Source organism: Electrona antarctica (genome assembly GCF_951216825.1).
Source record: "Electrona antarctica genome assembly, chromosome: 15".
In the NCBI taxonomy this organism is placed as follows: domain Eukaryota; kingdom Metazoa; phylum Chordata; class Actinopteri; order Myctophiformes; family Myctophidae; genus Electrona; species Electrona antarctica.
Window position 1 is genome coordinate 6487811 of NC_136796.1, and position 25335 is coordinate 6513145.

Here is a 25335-nt window from a genome sequence, read left to right on the forward strand (position 1 = left end):
GTGGTGTGGTGGTACCTGGGGTGTGCAGGCTCCATCCATCATCTGGTGATGGTGGGGTCAACATCTCTTTTCTCTCCATGGAGGTGAACTCAGGGAACCACTCCAGAAGGCCTTGGAAGTGACGAACCACCATCTTCTCCGTTATTTTGCTGTGATCGAGTTTCCAGAAGTACCATCGGCACCCTGGCTCAACTGCAATCTGAAAATAAAATTCGATTAAGTAATTTAAGCAAGTCATTTAAAATTTGGCAGTGAAATATTGTAATTAGATGAATTTTTATTTACCTTTTTTTGACAAAACATTTGTGGGTTGACAGGCAGACTCTGGTGTTGTTCTCAGTTTGTTTTGTCCTCCCCAACCCAAATACAGCTTCCAGTCTGTCCATCAACTGGAAAAAAAGGAGAGAGAAAGGTGAAATTACAAACAAGGACTGCAATTAAGACAATTTTCGGTATATTAAAGGACCACTGCAACACTTTTCAACCCAGCTTCATATAAAGTCCTCACTAATGTACACAATAAATTACCACCATTCTGTTCTACTCTGTCTGTGTCTCATAGGAGGGCTGTGGGCAGTTCAGAAACCCATCCACGAGGGGCATTGGTTTTTTTTTTGTAAAAATATTTAGATTTTTATTATCGTGAGAACAATGGCTTCCATTTTCCCATTGCAACTTGACAGGAATAGGTTTCTGAACTGCCCACACATCCCTATGAGAGACACAGACTGAGTAGAAACAAATTGTGCCATTTAAAATTGTATCATGAACATTAGTGAGGAGTGAGGACCAATTATATGAAGATAGTTTGAAAAGTGGTGAAGTGATCCTTTAAATGAAAAAAAGAGTTAAAAATGATTGGTGTGGAGGGAGGGATGGGGTGAGGTGAGGGAGAAAATGGGAAAAAATGGTATGTTCAAACTAAACTTACGTTGTTGAAACCTGCTACAAATAAACATATATTATATATAAAAAATAAAAAAAAAGATTGGCAGGAGGTTTCTTACCTGAAATACGGTGAGCATCTTTTCTGGAGAGTCTTGTAGGATGAAGGCTATCTTTGCCAAGTGGGTTTTGCACTGGTTGAAACTTTCTTGCTGACTCAAGAACGTCCTCTTGGCGGGTCTAGCAGCGCCAGTGCGCCTATGGTCTGTGCTGCGGCTGCCCCCTGCTGTGCAGATGCCGTAACTGTCACCTGTGCATTGAACAAAGTGTGTGTCCACTGTCCACACTGTCCACAGGTGAAGAGGCCCAGGTGAACTTCATCTTCAGTCCAACAGTTCTCTCTGTGGACCAATAAGGCTTCTGCTCCTCTTTGATCGGCCCACCGGACTCCTCTGACAGACGAGTCTGAGAGGCTTTGCAGCATAAACCAGAATCAGGGCTGTCTTTCTTCAGGATGGAGTCAACAGAGAAATAACTGTTGAAATTCACCTCACAGCCTTTGAACTCTCCCTCTACTCTCCTAACATCAGGATAGTGGAGAGTTATGTAGTGGTCTGGTGGCGTCAACACCATCTCCTTTCTCTCTATGGAGGTGAGCAACTGATAAGGAACCACTCCACAAGTCCTTCTAAGAAGTGATCAGGCAAAAAAAATCTTCTGAAAATACAGTACTGTTAGAATGTCAAACTCTTAACAGTGCAAGCCAGCCGAAGACAAAGCACAAAAAATATATATAATACTGGCCAAAAACAAACTCTCTCACCTGGAGCATGCCTGCCTTTAACCCTTAGAAGGTGAAAGACGCCAATTGGCGTCTTCATCAGAATTCCGTAAATGATCAATGACGCCAATTGACGTCTTCGCCGTTTTTGATTAATCTAAACATATTAATATGCTCCGAAGCGCTGTTTAAATTCCTGAGCTTATATTCCAACTACATTACCCAGAAAACCCGTGTCACGTGACACACGTGTACGTGTTGCCATTGGAAGCTGGTCCCACCCCCTGTAAACAGTGGGGGCAGAGGGAGTCTTCATAGTTTTCATTGTTTTGCCTGTTTACCCGTCTCGCCCGAGCGATTTTCTAGCAGAAAAAGTTGAAAGCAGTACTATTTATTTGAGCGAGTTTTGTGGTAGTAGTATTGATCCATACGCGTCCCAGTCGCCTTCTCCAGGCGGAGTAGCCCTGGTCCAGTGCTTACAGCGAGACTCGCTGCTCCCTCCCTCCTTTTTTCATTGTCTCCCCATCGTCGTCCGATGAGCTATACCGGGAAACCATTGAAGAAGACGATCAACCCGGAATGTTTTGAGGTAATCTTATTGTAGAAAATGCCCTTCTATAGTGATCAGACATCATAAGATGATCGCTACAAATAGATGCTTGGATAATTACTACTACTAGTCAGATCATGACGCCAGAATGACTCACCACGATGGCCCCCAGCCATTAGCCAGCACCAAAGGTGCTGGCTAATGGTGTCGATCGGTTGGTCGGTGCAGTACAAATGTATCGTAGCAGGCATGCACGCATGGCAGTACAAGTATTTTATATTGTAGCGTGCCTTATAGGCGATCTGATCTTTAGAGTAATGTTCGCTCCTTTTATTTACTGTCTACAAAGACGGAGAACAAACATGCATCGTTTACTGAAGCAACGCGTGAATATGATGACCTTGCTACAAGGATCGGAGGGGGGACGGGGAGTGAAGCTAACAGTAGCGTATTATATAAGATCTGTATGACGTTTCATTGACGTCTGAGCTTGCATGATAATCGCATTAATTGAATATTGTATACTATCATGATTGTACATTGTTTAGTGTGTCTCCGTGTGATGATGATGATGACGATGATGTCAGATAGCCTACGTCCCCCCCACCCCCAACTGGCTATTGGCCGGGCTGACTACAGCTAAATGTTTATATATTTAGAACTGGCATCAGAGGAGGAGGATGATGATGATGATGATGATGAAGACGAAGAGTCAAGACTGCGATGGAGTTCTCCGACACTGAACCGGATGCATTCATTCATTTCAGTTGTTGTTTTTTTTTAATTTAGCCTACACACACACACACACACCGTCAAGAACAACTGGAATGCAGTGGTTTGGGGACACTGGGGAGTTTGGGGACAACTGTTTTGTATGTAGGCCTATTTATTTTCTGTAATATTTATTATAATTGTATTATGTTAGTAGTCATAAAAAATAAAAGACGCTTTTACAATGAGTTAGACCTGTCATGGCTATTTTGTTCACTATTCTGAGGTTTATGGTTTGACTAAGCGAGTTTCAACTGTGATTTACTCTGTAACGGTAGATGGTAAGAACCCAATTTTTTGTTATAATACAGTATACATTCAAGTCTATATTTTGATACATATCATGGGCACAAAGTCATATCAAAACAATGTCCTTGGATGTGTTTTTTTATCAAAACTGTTTCTTCACAACAGGTTTTTGAGATACATGCATGAATAGACAAGGTACTGGTAAGACTATGTAAACATGGTATATATCAAAATGTGCGTTAGAATGTCTAATTTTACCCCAAAAAAGAATTGAGTTTATATGATGTTCCATTTCAGAGCTAGGGGGACTTTTAGCTGGATAGGTCAGATTGATCATGACTGACCATGCTATTTATAGATGGCAAAATATCTACAGTGGTACATGTGAGAAACTTTTTATTTTATTTTAATTGAACTAGACAACTCACCCTTTAAAATGAGATATTGCATGGCTATGTACGCCCAGCAGAAAAAAAGTTATTTAGAAAATAAAACTTCAACCGGGCATAACTTTTTTTGTTGTCCTAGAAACACTACCCAGTGTAAATGCAGGCTCTTTTAAATGGCTTCCAACACAAAACTAAACATTTTATCAACTCAGTTCATTTTTTTCCTGGAAGCAGACAAGCCAAGCTTTCTCTGAAGGTCTTTCGTTGTCACACATTCACAACAGAGAATTTTCAATAAATCATTCAAAAACGCCATTCTGCCATAGAGAAGTCTAAAAACTATATAGAAATCCTTGAAACTCTCAAAGAGTTAAACAGGTGGGACAAACCAATGCCATAACACATGCTCAGTAAGTGGTACAGCCCAATTAACTCAAACCTGGCTATAATAACTAAGGCCTATGAGTTACTAAGGCCTATGAGTTATACACCTTTTTTGTTTTACTATTAATCATAATGGACCTAACAAACAACTTCAGCTGATTCCACAGTATAATAAGACCAAACAACAAACACCCCTCCTCCTCTACATTGGCCCATTCCAATCAACAGGATTGACAGCACTGCAGAGGAGAGACAGGTCAGGTGACCAACACATAATTTTAACTTCAGTGTTAATAAACATATTGACCAGCTGTCAGTATTGAGCTTTTTTTTATATACAGGTTTATATGTGACCCTAGAGTCCGCAGCACTGGTAGGAAAAACTCAGCTCTACTATAAGAAGATCCCATGATCGAAACGTTGAATCAATAAACCAGTGGAGCTGAGTTTTTCCTACCAGTGCTGCAAGACTCCATTTCTTCCTCTTGTATTGCCATTTGTCCAGCACCTGGGCCAGAGTGGATGTGCATTCTCTATTACCTTTGTTTATATGTGACCCTATTCCTTAACGGTAACAGCATTAACACCATTAACAACATCCTATATACGGCAAAAATGTCAAACCTTCCTTGTGCTTTAAGTAGCATGTGTCAAACTAGGGGGTTTTCATGATTCTGACTCCATTTCAAGCATATTTTTTGCCTTATTACAGGATGTTAATGGTAGGGTCACAAGAAACCTCTATGAAAAAGATTGCTCAATTCTGACAGCCGGTCAGGATTGGATTCATGAATGTATGTATATGGACAATATTTTAGGCCAATAAAAAAGACTATACCAAATTTCCCACTCCACAACCCTGACTGCCGGACTATAGGTGAATAGGGCACGTCCGCCCTGTGAGTGACAATTACAAATTGTTATATAACATTGTGATTAATACTTGATATAATTAAAAGTATAGGCTACTCTGTGTTATTCTATAAACATCAGTTTATCATCAAAGATTGATCTCCACCAAATCGAAAAGGCTAAAAAACTGTCTGCATAGTGTTTACCATGTATTTAGAGCGAACCCTAACCCATCCAATTGATCGTGATTCGTGACAGATCAATTTCATTCCATCCAAGTTCCATTCTGGTTTATTATTTAAATTCTGAAACCAATGCAACAATGCAATCAAAACAAAATGTATGTACAATTGAAAGTCAGAATCTCTGTTCAGAGACACATTTCACGTTATGTGCAAATATACAGTTACAAAAACACCCCAAATAAAGTCGCCGTTGCTTTGAACACATTTCTCTCAGGGAACTACAAAAATAAAAATGCAATAAAAAAACATAAGTATGAAGTGCAGCGTACAGCTAGTTATTAACAGATGAGATTGATGAATACCACAGCCAAATTACTCCATACTTGGCGATAAGGCACAGTGTGCAGAACCCATCGTGACACAATGTCTTTTGGATGGACGGTCCATCAATCGTCACCAGAAAGTCCATGGTCTGTGCTGTTCCTCTGTCTTACCCTCTGTTACCAAGGTACGCTGGACTCTTCTGACATAGGATAGCACCAGACAGTGGGACCGTCCTTCTCCAAGATGGAGTCAATGGAGAAAGAACTGCTGAAATTCACCTCACATCTACTGTTAACAGCTTTACAGGCTGCAGCTTCAGGAGAGTGGAGAGCTGTGTAGTGGTCTGGTGATGGCAGTGTGGTCAGCATCTCCTTTCTCACTGTGGTCAACTCAGGGAACAATTCCTGAATTCCTTTGAAGTGGCGACGCACCATCTTCTCTGTTATTTTACTATGATCAAGTTTCCAGAAGTTCCATTGGGCCTCTGACTTAGCTGGAATCTGAAAATTAAAGAAAAATGTGCAGTGTTAGCATTTATTTTGATTAAGTTTGATGAGAGTTAATACAACGTTTGAATTTGTTCCGTGAAACATTCTTATTTGAGGAATTTACCTTGAAAAAACATGTTTGTGTTGACAAACAGACTCTGATGTTGCTCTCAAAGGATTTTGTTCTCCCAGACCCAAATTCCTCCAGTCTGTCCATCAACTGGAAAAAAAAGAGGGAATGTTACAAATGTGGACTGACATAACACAACTTCACATTGAATATCAAATGTATTAGGTAAATGGTGTGTAGGATTGTGTATTTCTTACCTGACTAAAGGTGAGCATCTTTTCTGGAGAGTCTTGTAGGACGAAGGCAATCATTGCCAAGTAGGTTTTGCAGTTGTCGAACCTTTCTTGCCGAGTAGCATTGGATGAATCAGGACTCATGAAAATCACCAGACCACATGGCCAATCTGTGGCCATGACTCTATATACAGTAGACTATAATACATTTAAATCAGACTGATTTCAATGATGTGCACACCCCTGCTACTGCAACTGGAAAATGATTTTTCTTCAAATACTGTACATGCTCTCAGCAAACAAAAATTAATACAAGAAAATGCTTTGGATGCTTTTATTAAAAAAATATAATTCAAACAAACAAAAAAGCACAAAAAATATATATAATACTGGCCAAAAACAAACTCTCTCACCTGGAGCATGCCTGCCTTTAAACAGGTGGGACAAACCAATGCCATAACACATGCTCAGTAAGTGGTACAGCCCGCTGGACCTGGAAAGGACCAACTAGCCGGTCGATGGCACACGGATGACGTCGTCGGAGGTGGAACGCGGTTTTGAAATGGAATCGGAGTTGGAACATCCAGCTGAGGAAGGAGATAAAAGAGGAAATACAAATAAGAAAAGAAAGGCATCTGAAGGAAGCGATAAGGAAGAGTCCGACGAGCAATTTGTGATTGGAATTGTTGCTGAGAAACAGGTTGATGGCCTCTTCAGCGACCCACATGCGCTGGGAAAGTTTGTTGTCGGAAAGCTTGGAGAAGTCAACTCAGTCAGAGTTAGCAGAAGAGGCATGGTCATTGTAGAGTGCAAAAGCGAGGATCAGATTGTCACAGCTGTTGATAAAATCTACTCATTCAGAGAATGCCCGCTAAATGTGTTTCGGTTGGGAATGAGATCTTGGAAAAAGGGGGTAATAAGTGGTGTTCCGCTGTCAGTGAAGAAGGGAGCATTTGCCAAATATGTCGACTATGTATGTCAGGAGAAAAGAATGACACGGTTCAGAGACGGGGTACGGGAGGAAACCACATCAATGTGCTTAACGTTTGAAGGGAATACATTGCCAGAGCGTGTTTATTTGGATTGTGTAAGTTATAGGGTCAGGCCCTACGAAAGAGCACCGCTCCGATGTTTTTGCTGTCAACAGTACGGGCATGTCGCGGCTGTTTGCAGGGGAAGTAAGAGGTGTGGGAGATGTGGGGTGGAAAGCTGCAAGGAGGAATGCAGAGAGAAACAGGAACCAGCAAAGTGCTTACATTGTGGAGGTGAGCACTACGTAGGGTCGGCACAGTGTCCCAGGAAAGTGAAGGAGATCCAAGTGAGTAAGATCAGAGCAGGAAAGAAGCTGTCATACGCTGAAGCGGTTAAGAGAGTGGAGGGGAGCAATGAAAAGATGGTCTCACATCAGGCTGAACAGGAACCTCATCTGAGGGAAAAAGTGAATGGAACTGAGAGGGGTGTCTATATGGATAAGAAAAGATTCCTTGCATTCATTGCCATGGTGATCAATTGTGCGGTGGAGATAAAAAGCAAGTCAGAAAGAATTAAAATGATTTTAGATGCAGCGAGAAGGTTTCTGGACGTGATGGATGTTAGTGGAGAGGATCTGGACATTATCCTGAGAGAGGGATTCACGCCTGCTCCGACCCCGGAGTAGGATGCACACAACAGAGCGGACAAATGTTGAATGGGATACACAGGTGTTTATTTTTTTGTAGTAAGAGTATAGTAATTAGTAACTCCAAGAGTACAGTAGGTGGCGGTAATGCACAGATTTGTTTGCCAACCGCCAATAAACCCCACAAGAAGAAGAAGAAGAAGAAGTGGTACAGCCCAATTAACTCAAACCTGGCTATAATAACTAAGGCCTATGAGTTACTAAGGCCTATGAATTATTTACCTTTTTTTGTTTTACTATTAATCATAATGGACCTAACAAACAACTTCAGCTGATTCCACAGTATAATAAGACCAAACAACAAACACCCCTCCTTCTCTACAGTGATTGGCCCATTCCAATCAACAGGATTGCCAGCACTGCAGAGGAGAGACAGGTCAGGTGACCAACAAATCATTGTAACTTCAGTGTTAATAAACATATTGACCGGCTGTCAGTATTGAGGTTTTTTTTATACGGGTTTATATGTGACCCTAGAGTCCGCAGCACTGGTAGGAAAAACTCAGCAAACTCCAGCACCCAGGCCAGAGTGGATGTGCATTCTCTATTACCTTTGTTTATATGTGACCCTATTCCTTAACGGTAACAGCATTAACACCATTAACAACATCCTATATAAGGCAAAAATGTCAAACTTTCCTTGTGCTTTAAGTGTCAAAAATGTGTCAAACTAGGGGGTTTTCATGATTCTGAATCCATTTCAAGCATATTGTTTTGCCTTATATAGGATGTTAACGGTAGGGTCACAAGAAACCACTATGAAAAAGATTGCTCAATTCTGACAGCCGGTCAGGATTGGATTCATGAATGTATGTATATGGACAATATTTTAGGCCAATAAAAAAGACTATACCAAATGTCCCACTCCACAACCCTGACTGCCGGACTATAGGTGAATAGGGCACGTCCGCCCTGTGAGTGACAATTACAAACTGTTATATAACATTGTGATTAATACTTGATATAATTAAAAGTATAGGCTACTCTGTGTTATTCTATAAACATCAGTTTCTCATCAAAGATTGATCTCCACCAAATCGAAAAGGCTAAAAAACTGTCTGCATAGTGTTTACCATGTATTTAGAGCGAACCCTAACCCATCCAATTGATCGTGACATATCAATTTAATTCCATCCAAGTTCTGGTTTATTATTTAAATTGTGAAACCAATTAAAACAAAGTACGTCTTAAGAATTGTACTCACAATTTCAATTCAAAGGGCTTTATTGGCATGAGGAAACATACATTGCCAAAGCAAAAAGTGGAACAATGCAATCAAAACAAAATGTATGTACAATTGAAAGTCAGAATCTCTGTTCAGAGACACATTTCACGTTATGTGCAAATATACAGTGACAAAAACACCCCAAATAAAGTCGCTGTTGCTTTGAACACATTTCTCTCAGGGAACTACAAAAATAAAAATGCAATAAAAAGTATGATGTGCAGCGTACAGCTAGTTATTAACAGATGAAAATGATGAATATCACGGCCAAATTACTCCATCTACTTGGCGATAAGGCACAGTGTGCAGAACCCATCGTGACACAATGTCTTTTGGATGGACGGTCCATCAATCGTCACCAGAAAGTCCATGGTCTGTGCTCTAGTCCCTCTAGTTACCAAGGAACGCCAGACTCCTCTGACAGAGGATAGCACCAGACAGAGCGACCGTCCTTCTCCAAGATGGAGTCAATGGAGAAAGAACTGCTGAAATTCACCTCACATCTACTGTTAACAGCTTTGCAGGCTGCAGCTTCAGGAGAGTGGAGAGCTGTGTAGTGGTCTGGTGGTGGCGGTGTGGTCAGCATCTCCTTTCTCACTGTGGTCAACTCAGGGAACAATTCCTGAATTCCTTTGAAGTGGCGACGAACCATCTTCTCTGTTATTTTACTATGATCAAGTTTCCAGAAGTTCCATTGGGCCTCTGACTTAGCTGGAATCTGAAAATTAAAGAAAAATGTGCAGTGTTAGCATTTATTTTGATTAAGTTTGATGAGAGTTAATACAACATTTGAATTTGTTCCGTGAAACATTCTTATTTGAGGAATTTACCTTGAAAAAACATTTTTGTGTTGACAAACAGACTCTGATGTTGCTCTCAAAGGATTTTGTTCTCCCAGACCCAAATTCCTCCAGTCTGTCCATCAACTGGAAAAGAAAAAAAAGGAATATTACAAATGATGACTGACATAACACAACTTCACATTGAATATCAAATGTATTAAACAGGTAAATGGTGTGTGTAGGATTGTGTATTTCTTACCTGACTAAAGGTGAGCATCTTTTCTGGAGAGTCTTGTAGGACGAAGGCAATCATTGCCAAGTAGGTTTTGCAGTTGTCGAACCTTTCTTGCAGAGTAGCATTGGATGAATCAGGACTCATGAAAATCCTCTTGGTGGGTCTAGTAGCAGCACCATCACCAAGAAGTGGAGATTCCCAGGTAAACTTCATCTTCTGTCCAACAGTTCTCTCTGTGGACCAACTAGGCTCCTGTTCTACTTTGACCGACCCAATGGACTTCTCTGACAGCGGAGAGGCTTTGCAGCCCAGACCAGAGGGACTGTCTTTCTTCAGGATGGAGTCAATGGAGAAAGAACTGCTGAACTTCACCTCACATCTGCTGTTAACAGCTTTGCAGGCTGCAGCTGCAGGAGAGTGGAGCGTTGTGTAGTGGTCTGGTGGTGGTGTGGTCAACATCTCCTTGGTCACTTTGGTCAACTCAGGGAACCACTCCATAATTCCTTTGAAGTTGCCACAAACCATCTTTTCTGTTATTTTACTATGATCAAGTTTCCAGTGGTTCCTTTTGGCCTCTGGGCTCACCGGAATCTGAAAAATAAAAGAATGTTACTGTTAAAACGTGATTGAGCTTGATGAGTGTTTAGAACCAAACTCTGAACTCCCCCTATAGAGGGTATGCGTGTGACATCATCATCAAACCAGGAAGTTATGCAGGAACGCCTACTGAGTGGCAAAAAACTACTTTCTGGCCTTGACAGCCCATACATCCACACAGAAAAGTCTTATCTGATTGCATTAAACAACATTAAACAATGTTAAACTCACTTTGCCTGTTGCTTTGCCACTCGATGTGCCATTAGCACATCAAACTCAACATGCGATACTCATACATTCTCATACTCTCTATTCTGATTCTCTTATTTGAGGAAATTATATTTACCTTGGTGAAACATGGGTTAGATGACAAAAGGTTTCTGATGACGCTCTTAAAGGATTTTGGCCTAGACTCTTGAGACACGAATTCTTCCAGTCTGCCCATCAACTGAAAAAAGAAAAGAAAACATAAAAAAATGAGATAACATAACTTACTATTACATTAATTATATACAGTTAGATCCTTTAGCATGTTTGTCCTTGTATGATTGTTTTGTTTCTTACCTGACTAAAGGTGAGCATCATGTCGGGGGAGTCTTGTAGGATGAACGTGATTGGTACCACGTAGGTTCTGGACTTGAAGATCTCTCTGTAAGACAGGCGAGGTCCGTGGTTTTCAGACATCTTGACTTGTTGTGTATCCTTGTTGTAGAATGAAGTCCCAGGACACAGAGCAGTGGTTTGAGAAGTTCTCTCAGTCAGTAGGTTGTGCTGAATGAGCAGATGTCCAGGTCTCTGGATATATAAACCCTGTTGGAACAATAGGACATTAGAAGGTGTGAATTCCTGTTTTTTAATGAGGGCCTTTCCCATAGATGAGCTTTGATGGCCAGGGTGGAGCCAATGACCACAACAACAATAGACCATGTCCAGCAGTACCTGAAGGTACATCTCAAATCTTCTGGATGCATTCTCTCAATTGAAAATGTTTCATGTATGCAAACCACAATAATCTGCCCAAACTAAACATAATATACACCTAAAATGCATATGCATATTTTTTATGTTCATGTTTCAATGGTTTGTGTGTGTGTGCGCGTGTGTGTGTGCGACGTGTGCGTGCACGTGTGTGCACACGTGAAAGCTTTTCTGATTGTTTGCACAGATTTTGCATTAAGGGTTTACATGTCAAATTAATATTTACACTACTGTTTCAACATGGCATTTGATATGCCACGTTACATTTATGTTTACTATTCAAATTCTGAAATCAAAACACAGGGGCCTATTGAGTTACTAAATATACATGTACTGTTTCTCCTCTAACTTTATTACAATGTTTTATTGCAATGTACATTTATGAATCTGACACACCTAAATGTTTTTCTGTGAAAACCTACAGCAGTGACATTCCAGTGATTATCACCTCACGCAATGCTTCCATTGACAGTGAACTCTTTATTCAGACACTGAACTGACTTATTCACTCACAGATAAGCTCTTTTACTGCTATGTCACACTCACAGTAACATAAATGAACATTACACAAGTTATTAAACATAATGAACATAAGATAGAGACAATATTCTAAACTACATTGTAATTGTAAACAAAGAAAGACCACGTTCCATAGCACTAAATTGTTTTCTGTGTTCTATTTACCATGACCATTTAGACCTATAGGCTGTATATATATTATAGACCTTTAACTGTGATTTTGTAAGTTGCTCTGGATAAAGAAAAACATGTTTAGTCTCTAATGTACTGTATATGTGTACATAAAACATGAATATGATCATATGAGGAGACAATAAATGCAGACTTCAGTAATCACAAATTTCATATTTGTACTAGAAATGCTTCAAAGACTCTGGTGTACATGCTTTTAGTAGCCTACTCCAATAGAACAATTCACAGTTTTCTGCATTACAGATGTTCTAAGAATACATAATCGTGAAAATAGCAAGTCTATGAGCATAGTATAGTATATATATATAGTTAATATGTATAGTGTCATTATATAGATATGTTCTAGTTACGTTCTTAGCTTACGCATGTTTCTTGATAAATGCATTTTATATATGTGATGTATTCCCTTACTTTTGTTCTTGCCTAATGTAAATCGCTCTGGATTAAGAGCGTCTGCTAAATGCCTAAATTGTCCAAATTTTAAATTGTATGAGCTCACAATCTGTCCTGTGCTGTGTTTTTGTGAGCTTGTAGATCTATAGTTTCACTACATTGGAAACAGGGCGGTTAATTTAATAATTTGTTGCCTACTTTTTTTCCCTACCTAGAAATGTAGTGGGGTCAAAAGTAGAATATTTTGTAGCCCAAGCATACCAAAATGCTGAATTCTCAAGTAGTGCAGTGACTCAAGCAGTCAACTGTCCACCACTTAACATGTGTGTAACATGTGTAAATTTAACAGAATAGGTGATTATCACCTCGTCCACCCTACTATAGGACCCAGGCTTTGTGAAGCTAATGGAACATTCAATGAAGTAAACACATTCATTTAAATGACCTTTTCATTAAAAGGATCCCCTGCCTAAAAGATGAATATGCTAACATTAGAGATTGAACAATACACACACACACACACACACACACACACACACACACACACACACACACACACACACACACACACACACACACACACACACACACACACACACACACACACACACACACACTTTTTTTGTGTCAGCTGTGCCTGTTATGTAAAGCAACAAGTTTGACAAACTGTGTTTCTAAAATGAGCACAAATAGCTGTTTATTTCACCTGCCACTGTTTGAACTAAAACTCTCTTTGGAGCCAACGAAGGCAGACTTAAAAAAGTCATCACACAGCTCCAATTGGTGTAGCTATATGTAGCCAAGTCAATAATTTACACAGACAAAATGTGGAACGCCCTACCAACAGTCATTAAGACATGCAAATCCCTTGACTCCTTCAATTCGAAACTGGCCCCCGTGAAATCTGAATCCCCTACCCACCCCTTTTCCCCATCACTGTAGGCCTATATGTTTTTTTCCCTTTTTACCTCTATGATGATTTCCTGTTTTTGCCTATATAGAAGTATATATTTGTACGTTGTTTTGATGAATTGAAAATGGTGGGCCCTATTGTAAACAAGTGTAATGCTTTATGGTGTCGTCCACTCACAGTTAACAGTTTTTGTATTGAGTTGTACTTGAAATGTACTGTAATTCTGCAAACTGTTCAATTGATCAATCAATCAAAAACACATTAACATGAAGTCTGAAGAAAAGTGAATGACGTGTAGGCTCACTCAATGACTCCACAGTCCACACCCACCACTGATGTGATGTTTAGATCACGGTTTATTTTGTACAGGTTGTGTATAGGCATGTGGTTTTGTCAATGGACGCACAACCTCTCACAACAACTCTGCAGTGAAGAATGAACTGGTACTTGCATACTGTGTGGCTTGATTAACTGAGTGAAATACACCTGCTGGTGTCATAGTGACCTAATTAACTCAATAAACTTCACCTGCTTGTGAAAGCCACCACTCTAGGAGGGGGGAGGGGTTAGTGTGGACTAAACTGTGCTGGCCTTTTTAACAAAGTCCTAATGTCATGTTATAACTGTGTTTCCTTTGCTTGGTATTTTGTGTAAAGCACATCGAATTGCCTTGTTGTTGTACAAATGAAATGGCTTTGTCTATAGTGATAACGATAATGTAGATATAATTCACTACCAATCATTTGACATGGTACAAACATCTTTATTTAGTGGTTTAGTGGAGGTGTGCATAACACATGTTGATGAAGCCACAGAAAAAACTTTACATTTTATGTAGAAAGCAGATCAAATGCCTGCATGCCTGCAGCCTTTTATGAAGACATCACTTTTATAATATCATAATAAATAATTGCCATACCTATTCTGAAGAAAACCTGGAGATTGACATACAGTAATTGGGTCTTATGATCGAAATAACATCATAATGGTGTGTAAAATAGAAAATCAAAAAAAATTCGCAACGGACACATTGGTACCGCTGGACCTGAGAGTTAATTCAACAACATGAATCCATCTTATGCCCGGCCCCTTCCTTTTTTGCAGAAAATAGACAATGTACAAGTTCATAATGATCAGTTAATTTCACAGAATGTTAGCCTTATGTCCAGAATTGGGACACTCATTTTATCCACTTGAATGATTGATATTAATAGTTGTATGTATACATAGTTGGGGACTGTGAAATGTATATAAAAGTGAATTGTAAACTGTAGTGTAGACATGGAATGTTAATATTATAAAGATACCTGAACTTATGAACTTTCTTTCTTTTCAAAATCTTTTTATTTCCGTTTTATAACAGTCACAGGTTCATAGTCACAGGTTCATAGAAAAAATAAAAATAAAATATCAGATTTAGTATCAGTGACTGAGGTAAATAAACGTAGCCTACTGTATGAATCAAAGAGATCGTGGGCAGACATAATGAAAAGACTTATTGTGCAAAACATGCCCCTTCAAGAAAAAAGAAAAACATTTTCTCCCCTTCAAGTCCCAATTTAGTATAGCCAATTCCTCTCTACAAGTACTCCATCTCTGCTAACCCCCACAATCAGAACTTATGAACTTTCCACAAAATTGAAATTGCCATGATGAGTAACTATTCAATCAATGAATAAACATGAACCATTCAAATAAAACATGCTGTTCATTTTATAAAAAAATCTGAATGTACTTAGATGTATACTTTTTAGGTTTGGCAGATTATTATGCTTTTCATTCAAATATCACAAAATGAAAAAACAAAAGAGCACTATTGGAAATGGTATATTGTTTTAGTCATTGGCTCCACCCTGGCCACCAATTCAGACCTTCTAATGTCCCAGGTAAACTTCTTCATCTTTAGTCGAACAGTTCTCTCTGCGGACCAATAACTAGGCTCCTGTTCTACTTTGACCGACCCAATGGACTCCTCTGACAGCGAAGAGGCTTTGCAGCCCAGACCAGAGGGACTGTCTTTCTTCAGGATGGACTCAATGGAGAAAGAACTGTCTTTCTTCAGGATGGACTCAATGGAGAAAGAACTGTCTTTCTTCAGGATGGACTCAATGGAGAAAGAACTGTCTTTCTTCAGGATGGACTCAATGGAGAAAGAACTGTCTTTCTTCAGGATGGACTCAATGGAGAAAGAACTGCTGAACTTCACCTCACATCTGCTGTTAACAGCTTTGCAGGCTGCGGCTTCAGGAGAGTGGAGCGTTGCGCAGTGGTCTGGTGGTGGTGTGGTCAACATCCCCTTGGTCACTTTGGACTCCTCTGACAGCGAAGAGGCTTTGCAGCCCAGACCAGAGGGACTGTCTTTCTTCAGGATGGACTCAATGGAGAAAGAACTGCTGTAAGACAGACGAGGTCCGTGGTTTTCAGACATCTTGACTTGTTGTGTATCCTTGTTGTAGAATGAAGTCCAGGACACAGCAGCAGTGGTTTGAGAAGTTCTCTCAGTCAGTAGCTTGTGCTGAATGAGCACTCTGGATATATAAACCCTGTTGGAACAATAGGACATCAGAAGGTGTGAATTCCTGGTTTTTAATGAGGGCCTTTCCCATAGATGAGCTATGATGGCCAGGGTGGAGCCAATGACCACAACAACAATAGACCATTTCCAGCAGTACCTGAAGGTACATCTGAAATCTTCTGGATGCATTCTCTCAGTTGAACATTTTTCATGTATGCAAACCACAATAATCTGCCCAAACTAAACATAATATACACCTAAAATGCATATGCATATTTTGTATGTTCATGTTTCAATGGTTTGTGCGTGCGTGCGTGTGTGTGTGTGTGCAACGCGTGCATGCGTGTGTGTGTGCACGTGCAAGCTTTTTGGATTGTTTGCACAGATTTTGCTTTAAGGGATTTGGCATTTGATATGCCACGTTACATTTATGTTTACTATTCAAATTCTGAAATCAAAACACAGGGGCCTAAACATTTTATTGAGTTACTAAATATACATGTACTGTTTCTCCTCTAACTTTATTACAATGTTTTATTGCAATGTCCATTTATTAATCTGTCATATGTTCCCATTCTTGTTTATTATTCGCATTCTAAACATAATTTGTCATAAGAATATTGTATTCAAGGTAATTCAAACAAAGTGAATATTGCATGATACACTGACACATTTAAATGTTTTTTCTGTGAAAACAGCAGTGGCATTCCAGTGATTATCACCTCACGCAATGCTTCCATTGTCTTTATTCAGACACCGAACTGACTTATTCACTCACAGATAAGCTCTTTTACTGCTATCATGTCACACTCACAGTAACATAAATGAACATTACACAAGTTATTAAACATAATGAACATAAGATAGAGACAATATTCTAAACTACATTGTAATTGTAAACAAAGAAAGACCACTTTCCATAGCACTACATTGTTTTCTGTGTTCGAATTCGGTATTTACCATGACCATTTAGACCTATAGGCTGTATATATATGGTAGACCTTTAACTGTGATGTTGTAAGTTGCTCTGGATAAAGAAAAACATGTTTAGTCTCTAATGTACTGTATATGTGTACATAAAACATGAATATGATCATATGAGACAATAAATGCAGACTTCAGTAATCACAAATTTCATATTTGTACTAGAAATGCTTCAAAAACTCTGGTGTACGAAAGTACTACTCCAATAGAACAATTCAGTTTTCTGCATCTAAAAATAAATAATCGTGAAAATAGCAAGTCTATGAGCTCACAATCTGTGATGTGTTTTTGTGAGCTGGTAGATCTATAGTTTCACTACATTGGAAACAGGGCGGTTAATTTTATAATAAATTATAATATAAAAATATAAAATGTTGCCTACTTCTTTTCACTACCTAGAACCCCAAAATGCTGAATTCTCAAGTAGTGCAGTGACTCGAGTCGTCAACTGTCCACCACTGATGTGTAAATTGAACAGAATAGATGGTCCACACATTCCAGTGATTATCACCTCATCCACCCTACTATAGGACTCCCAGGGTTTGTGAAGCTAATGAGACATTCATTTAAATGACATTGAAATACTGTTAGCGCATCATGCATATCATACATGGACAAGTTACACACACACACACACACACACACACACACACACACACACACACACACACACACACACACACACACACACACACACACACACACACACACACTGTGTTTCTAAAATGAGACATGGTACAAACATCTTTATTTAGTGGTTTAGTGGAGGTGTGCATAACACATGTTGATGAAGCCACAAAAAACTTTACATTTTATGTAGAAAGCAGATCAAACTAGAAAAAGTGCCCTTCTGGGCACAGGTCTCCACCAGGAGGATAGGAGCGTGTGTGATGTTTGGCAAAATGTTTAGGAGTAATATAATCGTGTGTGTGTGTGTGTGTGTGTGTGTGTGTGTGTGTGTGTGTGTGAGACGTCTTGGCCTGTTGTAGCGCCACCATGAGGCTGATTTGAAAACTGTCAAGTGGCATTTCTTCCTCAGCCTATAGTGGGAATATGCATGCACAGTTTCACCGCAATCGGACGCTGCGTTGAGTAGTTTTGTACAAAACAGATACAAAGCGGGCTACTCCTGAAAAGTTTAGAAGCCAATCGTAGGCAATGAAGGTGGATTTTGAGAAATCAAACAAACCCGCCTTGATCACATGACTATGAAGAGCATGTGTACCGATTTGCGTGAAATTTGGATAACATCTGAAGGAGTAATATTAGAAAATGTGTTTTACATTATGTCGGCCTCCTGGTGGCGCTATAAAGAGCAGATGTGAAAAATTCCAGGCAAAGGTTTTTCCTTGGCCTCTAGGGAGTTGGCATACAAAGTTATCCACAAATCCGTGCAGTTGGAGGTAAAAACCCTTTTCGGCCAGTTATAGCGCCACCGTGAGGCTGAGAATTGAAAATGTTCACATGGCATTTCTTCCTCGGCCTGGTGGGAATGTGATGCACTCTTCTACCTGGGTGGCAGAGGGGGGGAAGGATAGAAACAGTTGTGTGTCATCGGCATAGCAGTGATAGGATATATTGTGAGCAGAGATGATGGTGCCAAGGGATTTAGTGTACAGTGAGAAGAGGAGGGGACCAAGTACAGATCCCTGTGGGACCCCAGTTTGGAGGGTGCGGGGGGGTGATAGCAAACCTTTCCAAGAAACCTGGTAAGTCCGGTCAGAGAGGTAGGAGGAGAACCACTTCAGCGCCGTCCCGCCTATGCCTAGACGGCGCTGAGTAAATTGAACAGAATAGATGGTCCACACATTCCAGTGATTATCACCTCATCCACCCTACTATAGGACTCCCAGGGTTTGTGAAGCTAATGAGACATTCATTTAAATGACATTGAAATACTGTTAGCGCATCATGCATATCATACATGGACAAGTTACACACACACACACACACACACACACACACACACACACACACACACACACACACACACACACACACACACACACACACACACACACACACACACACACACACACACACACACACACACACACACACACTGTGTTTCTAAAATGAGCACAATTGTATTGTATTGTAATTTGTAAACAAGTGTAATGCTTTATGGTGTCGTCCACTCACAGTACTCACACATTGAACTTTAACAGTAGGTATACAGTCAAAGGTTATGCTAAAAAGATACCACAAAAAGCCACAGGGGCGTTTCCATTGTGGTCCATTGTACTACACTGTACATTGCACGTACAATTAACCACTAGTGGCTATTAGCATTGGTGGGAGAAGTACTGACATTTTGTACTGAAGTAAAAGTACCAATACCACAAGTGCATCTGCTCTATCTGTTGCAAATAAAAGTCCAGTATTCAAAATGTATACAAAAGTACAAGTACAAAAGTATCCATATTACATTTTAGGTACTCGTTTTGCAGAATGTCCAATTTCACAAGTTTCCAAATGTATTTTCTATTTATAGGCTACGTACAGGATTTAATTAAGTGGTTAAAGCATCAGTGGTCAGTCATCAATGTGTAGGCTATACGCACATTGACAAATGTGTCTGTGGCAGCTTGGTCTTGTCCATGGCCTTGGTCTTGTCCATGCCACTCCACGTTGCACATTTTAGGGTCTTTTTGACCCATCATTATGATTATAAAGACCCATTATGAAATGTCAGTCTCCAGGTTTACTTCAGAATATGTATAGAGGGTATGCGTGTGACATCATCATCATACCCGGAAGTTATGCGGGAACGCCTACTGAGTGGCAAAAAACTACTTTCTGGCCTTGACAGCACATACTACATCCAAACAGAAAAGTCCTATTTGATTCCATTAAATGACTTTAAACATTAAATTCACTTTGTCACTCACTTTGCCACTCGATCTGCCATTCACTTTATGCATGCGCATACCCTCTATTTATGTATTTCTACGACACTATGGCACATTATGAGTCCAACTAGTACTAGTGGTTCTCAAATGTTGTATTATGCGAGTGTACACATGTGTATAATCTCAAAGTTACAGACCTGTTATTGTCATTCAGTGCTAACTCTGTGTTTCTGCTGATTGAATGTCCATGGCAACAATGGAATTTTGACAAAAAATGCCCCTGTAATGCATGTTTTGTAATAATAATCAAAATCTAGAAAGTATAGGTTTGAAAAATCTGTGAAAGTGTAGTAAAGTGTAGTAAAGTACGGTATGAGTGAATGTGATTATATATTCGTATAGCCTGCAGCCTTTTATGAAGACATCACTTTTAGAACATCATAATAAATAATTGCCATACATATTCTGAAGAAGAGATTGACATACAGTAATTGGGTCTTATGATCAAAATAAGAACATCATAATGGTGTGTAAAACAGAAAATCAAAACAATTGCCACGGACACATTGGTGACCGGACCGCTGGACCTGAGAGTTAATTCAATAGTCAACAACATGAAGCAACTTTATACCCAGCTCTTTCCTTTTTTTGCAGAAAATAGACAATGCACAAGTTCATAATGATCAGTTAATTTAAAGTTAGCCTTATATGTCCAGAATTGGGACACTAATTTTATCCACTTGAATGATTGATATTATTAGTAAATAATACTTGTATGTAGTTGGGGACTGTGACATGTATATAAAAGTGAATTGTAAACTGTAGTGTAGACATGGAACATCTATCTATGTTAATATTATAAAGATACCTGAACTTATGAACTTTCAAATTGAAATTGCCATGATGAAAATGAAAACGAGCTTAAATGTCTTTTTCATGAGAAATTGGTATTTTGCATATTGCTGTTACTGTCAATGTTATATATTATATAACAACCATGTTGTCCACACTCCAAGCGTGGTAGTATTACAATTAGTATTACAATTACTGTATAGATCTGTTTTGTGTACAAACAATGGAGTGCAGAGGAGGTGAATCACTGGAATGTAAGACTTCAGCTCATTGAATAAACCATTAAAATAAAACATGCTGTTCATTTAAAAACAAAACGTGAAATCTGAATGTATTTAGATTTATATTTTTTTAGGATTGGCAGATTATTCTGATTTTCATTCAAATATCACAAAATGAAAAAAACAGAGTGCATCCAGAGCACTATTGGAAATGGTCTAATGTTGTTGTTGTGGTGGTCACTGGCTCCACCCTGGCCATCAATTCACACCTTCTAATGTCCTATTGTTCCAACAGGGTTTATATATCCAGAGACCTGGACATCTGCTCATTCAGCACAAGCTACTGACTGAGAGAACTTCTCAAACCACTGTTCTGTCTCTGGGACTTGATTCTACAACAAGGATACAATGATGTCTGGAAACCTCAGACTTCACGTGTCTTACAGAGAGATGCTGCATTGCAAACCCTACATGGTAGTAATCGCTTTCATCCTACAAGACTCTCCGGACAAGATGCTCACCTTTTGTCAGGTAAGAAACAGACAATCCTGCTAGGCATTTATACGTACATAAATAGGCTATAATACATATATGTCATATCAAATGTAAAATGATCTTATCTCACTTGTATTTTTCTTCTTCTTCTTCCAGTTGATGGACAGACTAGAACAATTTCTTCCTGGGAGGCCAGCAACCTTTAGGAACATCATCAGAGCCACGCTGTCAAACAACAAATGTTTTGTCAAGGTAAATATAAATAAGAATATTGCACTACATTTCAAATCATTCAGAATTGAGAAAAGTCTTGGGAGTCCAGATTTCTAATATTTTGTAACCCAAGCATCCCAAAATGCTGAATTCTCAAGTAGTGCAGTGAATCAAACCGTCAACTGTCCACCACTTAACATGTGTGTAACATGTGTAAATTTAACAGAATAGGTGATTATCACCTCGTCCACCCTACTATAGGACTCCCAGGGTTTGTGATGCTAATGGACATTCAATGAAGTAAACACATTAGAGATGTGACGTTCGTGAACGAGTCGGATCATTTGAACGGCTCTTTGAAAGGAACGATGGGATCCGGTTCACAGTAGGGAGCCGTTCCTTTTTAGAGGAGGAGGGGGGTTTCAACCAGGGCCGGTCATGAGCAAGCTGGCGCCCTAAGCAGGGGACACTGGGGAGGCCCTGGGGAGGTACTAGGGGGGACACTGGGCAGACAGAGTTCCCCCCCCCGCACCCATCGGGAACGTCGTTCAAAAGAGCCAGTCTTTTGAACGACTCTCTGAAAGGAACGGATCCCAGAGATCCGGCTCCCTTCAAAGAGCCATAAATCCCATCTCTAAAACACATTCATTTAAATAACCTTTTCATTAAAAGGATCCCCTGCCTAAAAGATGAATATGCTAACATTAGAGATTGAAATGTCTTTAAATATCTTATTTATTTTATAAATTCATGCTGAGTGATGTTATTATTTTGTCATGAGCATCAAAACAATACACACACACACACACACACACACACACACACACACACACACACACACACTCACACTCACACTCACACTCACACTCACACTCACACACACACACACACACACACACACACACACACTTTGTTTTGTGTCAGCTGTGCCTGTTATGTAAAGCAACAAGTTTGACAAACTGTGTTTCTAAAATGAGCACAAATAGCTGTTTATTTCACCTGCCACTGTTTGAACTAAAACTCTCTTTGGAGCCAACGAAGGCAGACTTAAAAAAGTCATCACACAGCTCCAATTGGTGTAGCTATATGTAGCCAAGTCAATAATTTACACAGACAAAATGTGGAACGCCCTACCAACAGTCATTAAGACATGCAAATCCCTTGACTTCTTCAATTCGAAACTGGCCCCCGTGAAATCTGAATCCCCTACCCACCCCTTTTCCCCATCACTGTAGGCCTATATGTTTTTTTTCCCTTTTTACCTCTATGATGATTTCCTGTTTTTGCCTATATAGAAGTATATATTTGTACGTCTCTAAATGTTTTGATGAATTGAAAATGGTGGGCCCTATTGTAAACAAGTGTAATGCTTTATGGTGTCGTCCACTCACAGTTAACAGTTTTTGTATTGAGTTGTACTTGAAATGTACTGTAATTCTGCAAACTGTTCAATTGATCAATCAATCAAAAACACATTAACACGATGCACAAAGTCTGAAGAAAAGTGAATGACGTGTAGGCTCACTCAATGACTCCACTCCCACCACTGATGTGATGTTTAGATCACGGTTTATTTTGTACAGGTTGTGTAGGCATGTGGTTTTGTCAATGGACGCACAACCTCTCACAACAACTCTGCAGTGAAGAATGAACTGGTACTTGCATACTGTGTGGCTTGATTAACTGAGTGAAATACACCTGCTGGTGTCATAGTGACCTAATTAACTCAATAAACTTCACCTGCTTGTGAAAGCCACCACTCTAGGAGGGGGGAGGGGTTAGTGTGGACTAAACTGTGCTGGCCTTTTTAACAAAGTCCTAATGTCATGTTATAACTGTGTTTCCTTTGCTTGATATTTTGTGTAAAGCACATCGAATTGCCTTGTTGTTCTACAAATAAAATGGCATCTTATGCCCGGCCCCTTCCTTTTTTGCAGAAAATAGACAACGTACAAGTTCATAATGATCAGTTAATTTCACAGAATGTTAGCCTTATGTCCAGAATTGGGACACTCATTTTATCCACTTGAATGATTGATATTAATAGTTGTATGTATACATAGTTGGGGACTGTGAAATGTATATAAAAGTGAATTGTAAACTGTAGTGTAGACATGGAACATCTATGTTAATATTATAAAGATACCTGAACTTATGAACTTTCTTTCTTTTCAAAATCTTTTTATTTCCGTTTTATAACAGGTTCATAGTCACAGGTTCATAGAAAAAATAAAAATAAAATATCAGATTTAGTATCAGTGACTGAGGTAAATAAACGTAGCCTACTGTATGAATCAAAGAGATCGTGGGCAGACATAATGAAAAGACTTATTGTGCAAAACATGCCCCTTCAAGAAAAAAGAAAAACATTTTCTCCCCTTCAAGTCCCAATTTAGTATAGCCAATTCCTCTCTACAAGTACTCCATCTCTGCTAACCCCCACAATCAGAACTTATGAACTTTCCACAAAATTGAAATTGCCATGATGAGTAACTATTCAATCAATGAATAAACATGAACCATTCAAATAAAACATGCTGTTCATTTTATAAAAAAATGTCAGAAAAAAATCTGAATGTACTTAGATGTATACTTTTTAGGTTTGGCAGATTATTATGCTTTTCATTCTAATATCACAAAATGAAAAAACAAAAGAGCACTATTGGAAATGGTATATTGTTTTAGTCATTGGCTCCACCCTGGCCACCAATTCACACCTTCTAATGTCCCAGGTAAACTTCTTCATCTTTAGTCGAACAGTTCTCTCTGCGGACCAATAACTAGGCTCCTGTTCTACTTTGACCGACCCAATGGACTCCTCTGACAGCGAAGAGGCTTTGCAGCCCAGACCAGAGGGACTGTCTTTCTTCAGGATGGACTCAATGGAGAAAGAACTGTCTTTCTTCAGGATGGACTCAATGGAGAAAGAACTGTCTTTCTTCAGGATGGACTCAATGGAGAAAGAACTGCTGAACTTCACCTCACATCTGCTGTTAACAGCTTTGCAGGCTGCAGCTGCAGGAGAGTGGAGCGTTGTGTAGTGGTCTGGTGGTGGTGTGGTCAACATCCCCTTGGTCACTTTGGACTCCTCTGACAGCGAAGAGGCTTTGCAGCCCAGACCAGAGGGACTGTCTTTCTTCAGGATGGACTCAATGGAGAAAGAACTGCTGAACTTCACCTCACATCTGCTGTTAACAGCTTTGCAGGCTGCAGCTTCAGGAGAGTGGAGCGTTGTGTCTTTCTTCAGGATGGACTCAATGGAGAAAGAACTGAGGCGAGGTCCGTGGTTTTCAGCCATCTTGTTGTATCTTTGTTGTAGAATGAAGTCCCAGGCACAGAGCAGTGGTTTGAGATGTTGTCTCAGTCAGTAGCTTGTGCTGAATGAGCAGATGTCCAGGTCTCTGGATATATAAACCCTGTTGGAACAATAGGACATTAGAAGGTGTGAATTCCTGGTTTTTAATGAGGGCCTTTCCCATAGATGAGCTATGATGGCCAGGGTGGAGCCAATGACCACAACAACAATAGAC